An 11,296-nucleotide genomic window follows, 5' to 3' on the forward strand; every position below is an offset into this window, starting at 1 on the left:
AAACACTAATTCACACCCATCCTTTATTGTTGCATTACTCACCACACTAATACTCTTCCCATCGTGCACCAATGTTTAGAAGATAACACACCCAAATACACACAAAAAAAAAACAACACTAAGGCTGCAAGCTCCTACCAATCAACAATGACTGATGCCTTAATGCTAATGTTATAGATGGCATCCTCAAGAACCTCTGACTCAAAGTTTGAGGGAAACCCGATAATGACTCAGGCCAATGCTATAAGATCACCATCCGAGAAGAAGAAGAGAGCACAACGGGTCCCCAAGCTAACTTATCTTGGTCCGTATGCATAAGAGTTTCAGGGCACCATGATCTAGTCAAACATACAAACCAATTAGGGGAAGATCATCTTCCAATATCACAGCCCTGAATGCCTGAAGATCTTGGAGGACACTGATGTGAAATACAAGCTCGAGAAGGTGGGACTTAGCAGGATGGCAGAGGTCCTCCCCCCGCACCATAAACCCATCATTATGTGTGGAGTACCTCAAGTCCTACAACAAAAATACCAAGAGGGCACCATCACGAAACTTGATGGAACAATAGAGCAAGTTCTCACAAGGGATATGATCCGTGAGGCTCTACAGTTGCCCCCCCCATTCAATCACATGTACATCCACTCAAAGGACACGAAAATATACAGGATGAAGCAGATGAGAGACCTTGCAGAGCAATGTAATTGCTCGTGCAAGTTAAACCAGTAGATAGATACAACAAGATACCTCTCCATTGAATTTCAAAGGTACATGAGGAGAAACCATAAGATTGGGCATGGTATACACATAAAGAGATGGAGAATTACCTGAAGTCGCACCAATAAAAGGTGTGCAATCCTTACCTCTCCTGACAAAGGTACTGAGCCATGCAGCAAGCATCCCCATTCCCCAAGGATTTGAGGAAGAAGTATTGGAACCATCGGCCCTCATTCTAGACAAGTTACAGCAAGGACAAGCTGTCCTAATAATAAAGGAGACAAAGGAGCTGGTATAGGAGCTGAAGGGTGGTAAGAAGTCTAAGAAAAATAGAAAGATGAGGGGAAGCCTCCAACAGGTAGAATTGGAGACACAGTGTGTTATCCAACAGGTTTTGGAAGAACAAGAAGCAAGGGGAATAGAGAATATAAGCTTGATAGCAAGTGCCGCTCCATAGTCAACACTACACACACCACCTTCCAGCCCTGCACATTTAGCCTTCAAAAACCTCTTGCCACTCTGCGATTCCGTAATCTCAGATCTTCCCACTTCAACAGAGATTGGTGCCACACAATCTCAAGACGAACAACAATTGCCACAAAAAGATGTGGGTGAAAAGAATGAGGAATCCACTTCAGTACGCCTAGAGGCTACTCAAAATGATCAAGAAGTTGAGAAGGGAAAGAGAGCTGACGAAACTCCAAGCCCCAACAACAAGCAAAGGAGAATGAACACTGAAGACACTATAAAGGAAGGGTCCTTCTTACACAATCCAAGCCCCAACAACAAGCGAAGGAGAATGGACACTGAAGACACTATAAAGGAAGGGTCCTTCTTACACAATCCAAGCCCCAACAACAAGCGAAGGAGAATGGACACTGAAGACACTATAAAGGAAGGGTCCTTCTTACACAATCCACATGCCAATCATTTCCTAGAAGAGACCATGGAAGGACTCGATAGCCTGCTACAGCACCAAATTCATGAAATAGAAGGCTCGGCCTCCATAAGTGTGGGAATATGATCCCAAGAACAATGGGTATGGCATTGTCACTTTCTCACTACTCATATGCTGCATGATAGAAATGTTGAGCTCTAGAAACAGGTCCAGGATACCACTGAATAGGTGTAGCCTCTTAAGAAACACATAGCAGCAGTCGTTGTTGCCACACATAGAGAGGTAATCCTAAAGGGTTTAAAGGCAGCCGAAGAACATGAGGCAAGGCTCCAAACCTTGGATGAGCACAACTGACTTCTCAACAAAACCATAGTCTGCACCACTAAGGAGAATGAGGAGCCCAAGGCCAAATTAGAATAAGAAAAAGAATAACTTCAACAAGAAGTGGCGAGACCGCCAGAGAAAAGGACTTGCAATACACACAACAACTAGGAGATGCATACACTACCTTTCAAGCTGAGGAAGCACTAATTCATCAAAACATGGAAAGGGATGCAGACCCAACCTTGGTAATGGGAATCCTTCAAGGGGATATAGTCCTTACTAACCAAGCTGATATTTTCTTCTTCCCCTTACATCCCATAGTGCTCAACCTTTGTAGTTGGTGTCGGGTGCTACAAACAATCGGACATCCTGGATGACAGTGTTGATAAACTCGACCTGTTTCTACTAGATGACATTCCATTAACACCATCCAACTAGGAAGTTATTGCACGTAGCTACCAATTGGTAATTAGCCATGGCTGGATTGAAGTTTATAATACCCATCAACATCTAAATATCTATGAATCCACATTATATCATCCGTTTGGTATTATAAAACTATATAGAGACGTCCATAAGCATTTAGAGGCTATTCTCACTAACGTGGTTAATAATTTTGATAAGGAGCATATTGAATATCCTAATATAACCACAACAGATATATTTGACCTCATTTATGAAAACTAACAAGCCTACCCAATCGCCCCAAAGTTTAGGAGAGGGTCAAGAAGAAACACCAGGATCCTCCACTTCTTTTACTTATCCAATGTTTACTTCCATTGCCAATAAATTACTAAACCCCTTTCCTCCCTTTCCTAGTGTAGCTCCTACAAACAAATCTGAGGCCAATTGTACCTTCTCTCGCTTCCCTTCTATCCCCATTGATTTTCCCACTAACCCTCTTGCCCCTGAGGAGATGCTGGCACCAACTCTATTTCCACCAAGGCCACTCGATGAGGTATGTGATCTTCACCCTTAGGATGATATAAAAGCTTTTACTGATATAAATTTCCTTGAGTCTTTTTCAGCTGTAGAGTACGAGGACTTCATCCGAGCAGGCAATCCCCTTTTGAAGCCTAAACTCATGTTCAAAGTGCTAATGCAAATCACACCATTCAAGGCTACCAAAAGAATCCTGCCAGATGCATACTCTAACATGGAGTCACAAAGGCAACCCTATGTACCATACCCTCTCTTAGCCCCAATGCCAAGATTAGAAGAGCTACTACCAATGGGAAGAGAGGGGACCTTGTGGGAGAATGTGGCTTGTCACACCAAGCTGGCCAATCTGCACTTAGCCGATCTGCTTGAAATCCAAATTGTAACATTCATGATGAGCTATTGTTTCCACAGATAGCACAAACACCAGTACATACAAGGGGAGGCTATAAAACAATCAGAACATATGATACCAACCCCCAACTCGAGGATTTTGGCATACAACCTAATTGAAACAAGGAGTTCCAAATAGTGCCAAAATACAATTTTCAATGCCAGTCCTCCCCGCCAACACAACGAGTGGATTCACTTTACATTCCAATCAAAAGATGGATCACTCCACTCAAGTTCCACAAAGCAAAGCAAAGAGACTCTCATGTCTCTAAGAACTTCCCTCACTTCTTGCTATCCACATTCCATGATATCACAAGTCAACGAAATCAAAAATTGCTCACATGGATATACGAGCATGGCACAAAATTCCAGATCCAGACATAGTTTCCACTGTCAGATTCATGAAGTTGATGGTAGTTCCTAAAGAAAGGTATGATGGATTTGAGACAGAGCATTTTTGCTTCAACATGAACAGAGGCCCAACTAAACGAGGTATGATGCTTTATTATCATTGCCTCATGTGTCTTCTGAGTTACATGCATGTCACATTCAAAGACATGGTAGACACTGGGTTCTGGACATCACACTCGGCATTCAGTAACCATGCCTGACTCCTTCTTTTCAGGACTTGGTGCTGATGCATTAGCCATAACCATGCTTGACTCTTTTTTTTTCTCCTTTTCCATTCCTTTTTATATTCATTAATATAATGGCATTGCTTCTTTTGATAATAGTTACATTTTCCTTTCTTCTTAGGCTTATCACCCCCCTTCTGGACGTCCTTGTTAGAAGACTGGGTTGATTTTACCTTTGGCTTATATCTATACTAAAAAAAGACTTTGACTTTCCCTTTTTGATTGGCAATGAATGCCTAATATCCCACACACATACTTGTTTGGTTTTGCCGAGATTTCTCTTCTTACAAGAGCACTACAACCAACTCGTCCAAATGTAAGGACATTGGGATTACCCTTCATCATGAGCCAAAGTGGATGCAAAATCCTAGTAGAAATCCGGTAAAGCTATGAGAACAATAGACACCAATGAATTATTTGGATATGCCTCATTAATAGATGCAAGCTGCTCTTTGAGATCTTTGATCCTTGTGACATTAAGTCTCCCTTGTTCAAATGCTTGGACTCTAACTACTTGCGTAATTTGGCCACTCATGCCTTGTTATGCACTTGATAAATTACAACAATCACATTCCAAGCCTGCTTAGTAGTTTTATACAAGCGAATATGAGAAATAATATTCCTTTTCATAGAAAGTGCCACCAATGCATGTGCCTATGCATTCTTACCATCCCACTTAGCTTATTCTAGTGTGAGAGGTGCAGAGGCAAATACCATAGTTACATCTTAACTAGTATCATCCAAAGTACTTATACTATCATGCACTGGTAAGATAGCGCATGTCTCAATTCCAATAACATTCCAAAGCACCCGTCCTATCCTCTACACTGGAAATACATGACACATCATATAGGACCACAATAGTAGGTTGATTCCTTTAAGCTTATCCTCAGTAGAAAGCATCCCAAATATATCATTGCCTGCCATTTTAGCTTCAAAATAACGAATATTTGACACAAAATACAAATATCCCAATAGCCCTTTCCTCAATCATAAGGGAGTGCCATGGCCCCTTACAAAGTTTATTTGGCCTCAATTTCCATGGTCCTTTCACAAACAAGGACAATGCTAAGGACTCATCTACAAAAAACACAACACATGTATTAAATGACGTTAATCTACATCAACACAATTGTGCTCGTGAATAAGACAACTTCATCATCACATGATTGAAGCACTATTGTTATTAAGCAAAAGCAAACAGACTAAAAACAGTACAGAGCCCATGATCAAAACCACCACACAATTAAACATTGAAAAATAAGGTTTTTCATTGCATTGGTTACATTACATTGCATTGGTTACATTACACAGCATGAGTACAATAGTTCTACTCATCAACTCTCTTACGCTTTCCAGCCACCTTAGTAACATTAGCGGCCTTACATTTTCTATTATGCGTACGAAACATCTTGTCCGATGTAATGTCCAAATTAGGGTTGCTTGCCACGTTATTTAAGTCATTAGTGGATTCAGCAATGATCTCATCTACAATGACCTTTCCCTCTGCATTCACAGCATCATCAAACTGCATAGGATCCTTTTCAAGATTAGGCTCTTCTTCCATAGCCTCGAAGGCATGTGTTTCCTTCATATGCACATCCTCTGGGTTCATGTGTATCTTGTCATCATCTTTGGCCTTGCTAGTGCCCTCCTCCTCCTTCATCTTCACACTGTTAATTCCCATTAAATGTAACCAAGATGGCTATCAAAGTAAATCACTAATGACAAAGAAACCTGCAAAGTGTACGAAAAATGACAGTGTAGAATAGAAATATTACTAGCAAGGTTGCAAAAGGCAATGAAAATGATGAGGATGCTGGCAAAGCTGCTTGATGATAAACACGAAGATGCAATGTTGATGATGATGGGAAAGTGGTGATGAGCCCTATCTGCAAACCAAATGTATACTACTACAATGTAAAAAACCTAAAATCAAACAAAAATAGTTCAAACTTACACTCCCTTGAGATGTCTGCAAAAACCTTACATCATGCAAATAAGGTAACAACACAAACACATAGATGTAGCAAGCCACATAACCATCATAGGTAAACCTCTACACAAGATTCTTCACTCTCCCATATCTTTGCAGCTTTGCATTCATGGCTTCCATAGCCTTCTTTACACCAGGTGTTCTCATAGCTGGTATCCCAAGATCCTCATCAAGGCTCATCTCTGAGCCACTAGACTCTCCATCAACATGAGAATGCCCTGTAGAAATGTTAGGCATACTAAGGGGCTCAATCACTTTCTCTTTGCCTTTATGTGATGTACTAATCACATTTGCAAGACTGGTATTATAACATAGCCTGCCACTCCATGGTCTATCAACACCTGAACCATTAGATGAGGACTCTCCTAGTCCACTCAAAGACTGTGATTGCTGACTTGCATTCTGTGCAACCACATTTCCACTCACATCAACCCCAACAGCTTCTTTTTCAGCAGCATACCAGCTGCTCATCTCATAAAAAACAACATCCCTGCTTACCCTCAACGCACGTGTAGCAGGGTTATAACACCTGTATCCCTTTTGCTCAAGGGAATACCCAATAAACACACATTTTTCAACTTTTGGATCTAGCTTCGTTCTTAGCAATGCATCCAAAGACTTTCAGATGAGACAAATCAGGTTTTTTGCTAGTAAACCTCTCCTCTGGAGTTATATCATGTATGGCTGTAGTTGGAGTCCTGTTCATAATGTAAATTGCTGTAGAAAAAGCCTCAGCCCAATAGCTACACGATATATTCTTCTCTCCCATCAATGCTTGCACAATCTCAGCAATGTGCCTGTTTTTCCACTCAGCAACTCCAATTTGCTGTGGAGTGTCTCCGAATACTATTCTTCTTCTCAAAAATTCAGAGAACTCATTGGAAAAGTACTATCACCCTCCATTGGACCTTAGGCACTTTACATATTTCCCTATTTGTTTTTCAACCATAACTCTAAAATTCTAAAAATGAGTGAACACCCCACTCTTCTAAAAATGAGTGAACACCCCACTCTTCTCCTTCATGAAGTATACCCACACTTTCCTTGTGTGGTCAATCAATAAATGTCACATAATACCTGCAGCCTCCCATAGACATGGTCTTCGTAGGACCCCATACATCTGAATGCACAACATCTAGTGCATTTTTGCTCATATTTCTGTCACGTGAAAATACATGCTTTGTTTGCTTTCCAAATTGGAATGCTTCACATATTTTCAGCATACCTTCAACTTTAAACTTTGGAAGCCCTGTCACAATTCCTTTAGTCTGCATAGACTTCATTCTCTGCACATTCATATGTCTAATTCTTTTATGGCAAATGTTTGTGTCTGCAACAATTCTTGAACCATTTGCAAACATCGCAGCACTCACTTCAGGCATCAATGTAAACATTCTGCCCACTTTGTTATCTTTTGCAACCAACCTGCACTTGTATTTAAAGTCTTCAACATAACAACCACCATCAGGGTTAAACCGGACCTGCAAACCCTACTTAATCATCTAGCGAACTGAAACCAGATTCTTTGTTATGTTCGGAACATGGAGTACATCTACAAGGTACTTCACTTTGCCATCCTGCATAGACAATGGCACATCTCCAACATGGGCAATTGGATGAGCTGTGTCATCCCCTGTTTCCACAAAACCTGGTCTTTCAAGGTTTTTCATCTCCTTGAACCACTCCCCATGACTTGACATGTGGTTCGAAGCACCTGAATCAACGTACCATACATCATCTTTATGTGCTGCTTCAACATTTTCAGACATGACATTAACAACATGCTGCATAACAAACAACCTTTCATTATCCTCATTGTTTTTGCTCGAGGATGCATAGTTGTTTTGCTACAATTTTCCATTTTGCATATCAGCCTGCTTCTTATAACAATCTGCCTGCACATGTCCAGGCTTACCACAATAAAAGCATCCACGTGTATCATTATACTGCCTTTGCCAATTTCCATGACCTCTTTGACTCCCCCTTCCTCTGAATTGGCCTCTTCCACCTGCGTGTTATTGTTGTTGTGAATTCTGGGACTGTTGTTGTTTGTTGCTGCTACTGGCCATAATTCTAATTACTTGTTCGGCCACCTCCTTGGCCACGTCCACGGCCTCCTCTACCTCGTCCTCTTCCTAAACTTGTGTAGAAGGCCTGTTGCTTTGAACTGTTTTTGTTTTGTGATGAAGACTGTTGGTCTTCACCCAACCTCTTCTCTTCTATAATCAACATAGACACCAAATCTGTGAAATTGGGAATGTTTTCTCGAGTCTGAATAGATGCCTTGAATGTCGTGTATTGTAGCCCGAGACCACGTAGACAGACTTCCACCTTATCATCATCATCTACTGAAACGCCAATAAATGCAAGGGATTCCACAATACCCTTGATCTTCAATTGCATAGTCATTCACAGACATACTCTTTTTCTCCACAATATGAAGTTCATTCTTCAACTATATCTTTCGTGCCTTGGTATTCGTTTCATAGAGTTTTACCAAGGTGTCCTATGCCTCGTTGGGGGACTTGGCATCCTGTATGTGCCCAATCATGGTGTCTTGTATACTAATAGAGAGCCAATTACATAACTTTTTTGGCTCCTTGGTTCCAATCCTTGAACTCTTTCACATTTGCAGCAGTCGGATTGGTCTCCAATATCTCCGGTGCCTCTTCATGCTCACCTTCTATGTAGTCCCAGTAACCCTTTCCCATCAGAAAATTTGTCAACCTGAACCTCCAAGCATGGAAGTTGTTCTTATCAAGCTTCTCAGCAACAATCTGGTTTATGCCATCATTTGACAATATAGTTTCCTTATAGCTTTACTCCCGCGAAGAAAGCTCCTCAATCAGAGATCGTTTGCCGGTGCCTCCTGTAGAGCTCCCAGACAAGGATGTAGTCACCAACACAAATAGGGAAGAGTAGATGAAGCTCTTATCCTCGTACTGCTTCATGTGCTTCTCTTGCTTGCAGCTCAGCCCTTAGCATGAAATTAGGCTCTGATACCATGAAAAGATGCAGGAGAGAAGAGAGCTTGAGCTCTTGTAAGCACACACACACACTCATAAAACCCTAAAAGAGAACACACAAGGTGAGAGGCTGAAAATCTTCTTCTTCTTTACACAACACTCAACACACCATATATAAAGATAAGAGTACACACAATATGAAAGGTACTCAACCAAATACATACTAGGGTTCTCTATAGTGTGAACCCAACTAAATAAGCTAGTGCTATAACTATGCCAGTCTCTAGAATGGCTGTCACATAGCCTGTCATCCCACTGGCTGCATATCATCCATGATCTCACCAACCATGCCAGTGGTGTAAGTGTGGGGCCTATCCCCCAATCAGGTCATTCAGTGTCCACCGCCTCACTAGTAGATGAGCTCGATATCTTAACACAAAGTACAAGTGAAGTGACATGATAAGGTCACTTACACACTCTCATAAGTTTAGATTAGTAAATCTAGAGAACAAGGCAAACTTCAACACCTTGAAGAGTGCTTTCAAAGTCAAATAGGCCCAATAAGGAACCTACTAGAATCCTTTGGATTAGTTATATCATGCAAAACAACTAGAGGAGGAATCAGTTTATGATTACATTAAATTGAGTGTGATATCAACACTCACAATGTTTGAATAAAGGTAAGTTCTCTCATGAAATGCTAAGCAAAATATTCATGGAGGGACTCAAAGATGCATCATTCCACAATGCCTTGTCCTCAAAAAGTACTCAGAAAGGCATAAATCCTTTGAGCTAAAGCAATATTGACTTTGCTGATAACTTCATGGGAACCCTCTCATGAGAACTCCCTAAAGGACCCCAAAGGAAACAAAGGTATCTTTTGACATTGTACCATAAAAGGGAGAACCAAAAGAAAAGAGCCTTCTGGAAGTACACGCGACCTTGGGTCGTGGATTGGTTTTTGGTACCCATACCATTGCATTTCCTTGATAGTAGCCTTGTGCTGCTAGTAAGTCTTTTCTAACCCACTGCTTTTGAATGCTGAGTTGTGTGCAAGCTTGCTTGGAATGCTGCTTTCTCTCCTTGGTTTAATTCCTTTGTCTTTTACTTGTAGCATGGCTTTCCTACCTTGATAGCCATGAGGTTTTGTGTGTATCATAGTATCCCTAGGCTTGAAGCTGGGCTTTGAGAACCCACTATTGTCTGACTAGATACCCTTGCTACCTTTTCTATGGGTCTCTGGAATGGGGATGATGTTTTGGCATGGATGCCTATTCTGTTTAGTCCTCATCCTTGCTTGGCAATGGTGGCTCCATGTCGCATGCCAATACTTGTTTTTCCTTATTAAATGGACTTCATAATGGAAGGGTGATGGTTTCTTTGTCATTGTTGAGTTGTATTTCTCGTTTTGCCCAATGGATATGACAGTTTGCTGGCGCAAATGGATCTTGTAGGAACCCTTGAGCTAGGTATTTTGATATTTCCTCCGTCCACTCAAGCACCATATTAATTTTGAAAAGACATGCATCTAGGAGGTCATCATCAATGCCAATTGCAGGTTCTCCATTTGAAATTCTAGACATATGGTGTGCCAAAACATGTTGCGTTCCTTTCCTTACCATGACCGTAAAGTCGAATTCCAGGAGGTCATCATCAATGCTAATTGCAACAAGTTCTCCGTTTGGAATTCTAGACATATGGTCTTCTAAAACATATTGTGTTCCTCTCCTTACTGTGACCATAAAGTCAAATTCTAGGAGTCAAAGCAACTAGCATGTGATTCTCCCCATGGTCCAAGGTTTATTCACTAGATATATATAAGGCCTGGTGATCAACAAAGAATACAAACTTGTTGGCCAACAAGTAATGTTGGTGTTTCTTTACAGCATAAACCATGGTCAACCCTTCACACTTAGTTGTGGTGTAGTTTATCTCTGCATCATTCAATTGATAACTAGCAAAGCACACTAGGTAGTCCAATTTAAATTCCCCAAGTTACACCAATACACATCCTATAGTAAAATTTGATGCATCGATGTGCACATGGAATACAATATTCTAGTTGGGTGGTCACAGAATTGGTGCACTAGCCAGTGCTTTCTTCATCTTATCATATGCATTTTGACATTCCTCAGTCCCTTCAAAGACGATGAGTAGTCTATACAATGGTCTGGCAATTTTAGCATAGAATATGATGAATCATCGATAGTACCCCATGGTCTGGCAATTTTAGAATATGATGAATCATCGATAGTACCCCCAACATGTCCCATAAACCACTATACACCCTTGTAGTTTGTTGGTGAGGCTAATTTCAAGATCGACTTTACTTTGCTCTCGTCAGTGGAAATACCATTCTTGGACACAATATGCCCTAATATTACACCATGCTTGACCTAGAATTGACACTTTAAAGGATTTAAGAATA

The sequence above is a fragment of the Cibotium barometz genome, chromosome 13 (genome assembly GCF_041138505.1).
Source record: "Cibotium barometz isolate CiBa-2024 chromosome 13, ASM4113850v1, whole genome shotgun sequence".
In the NCBI taxonomy this organism is placed as follows: Eukaryota; Viridiplantae; Streptophyta; class Polypodiopsida; order Cyatheales; family Cibotiaceae; genus Cibotium; species Cibotium barometz.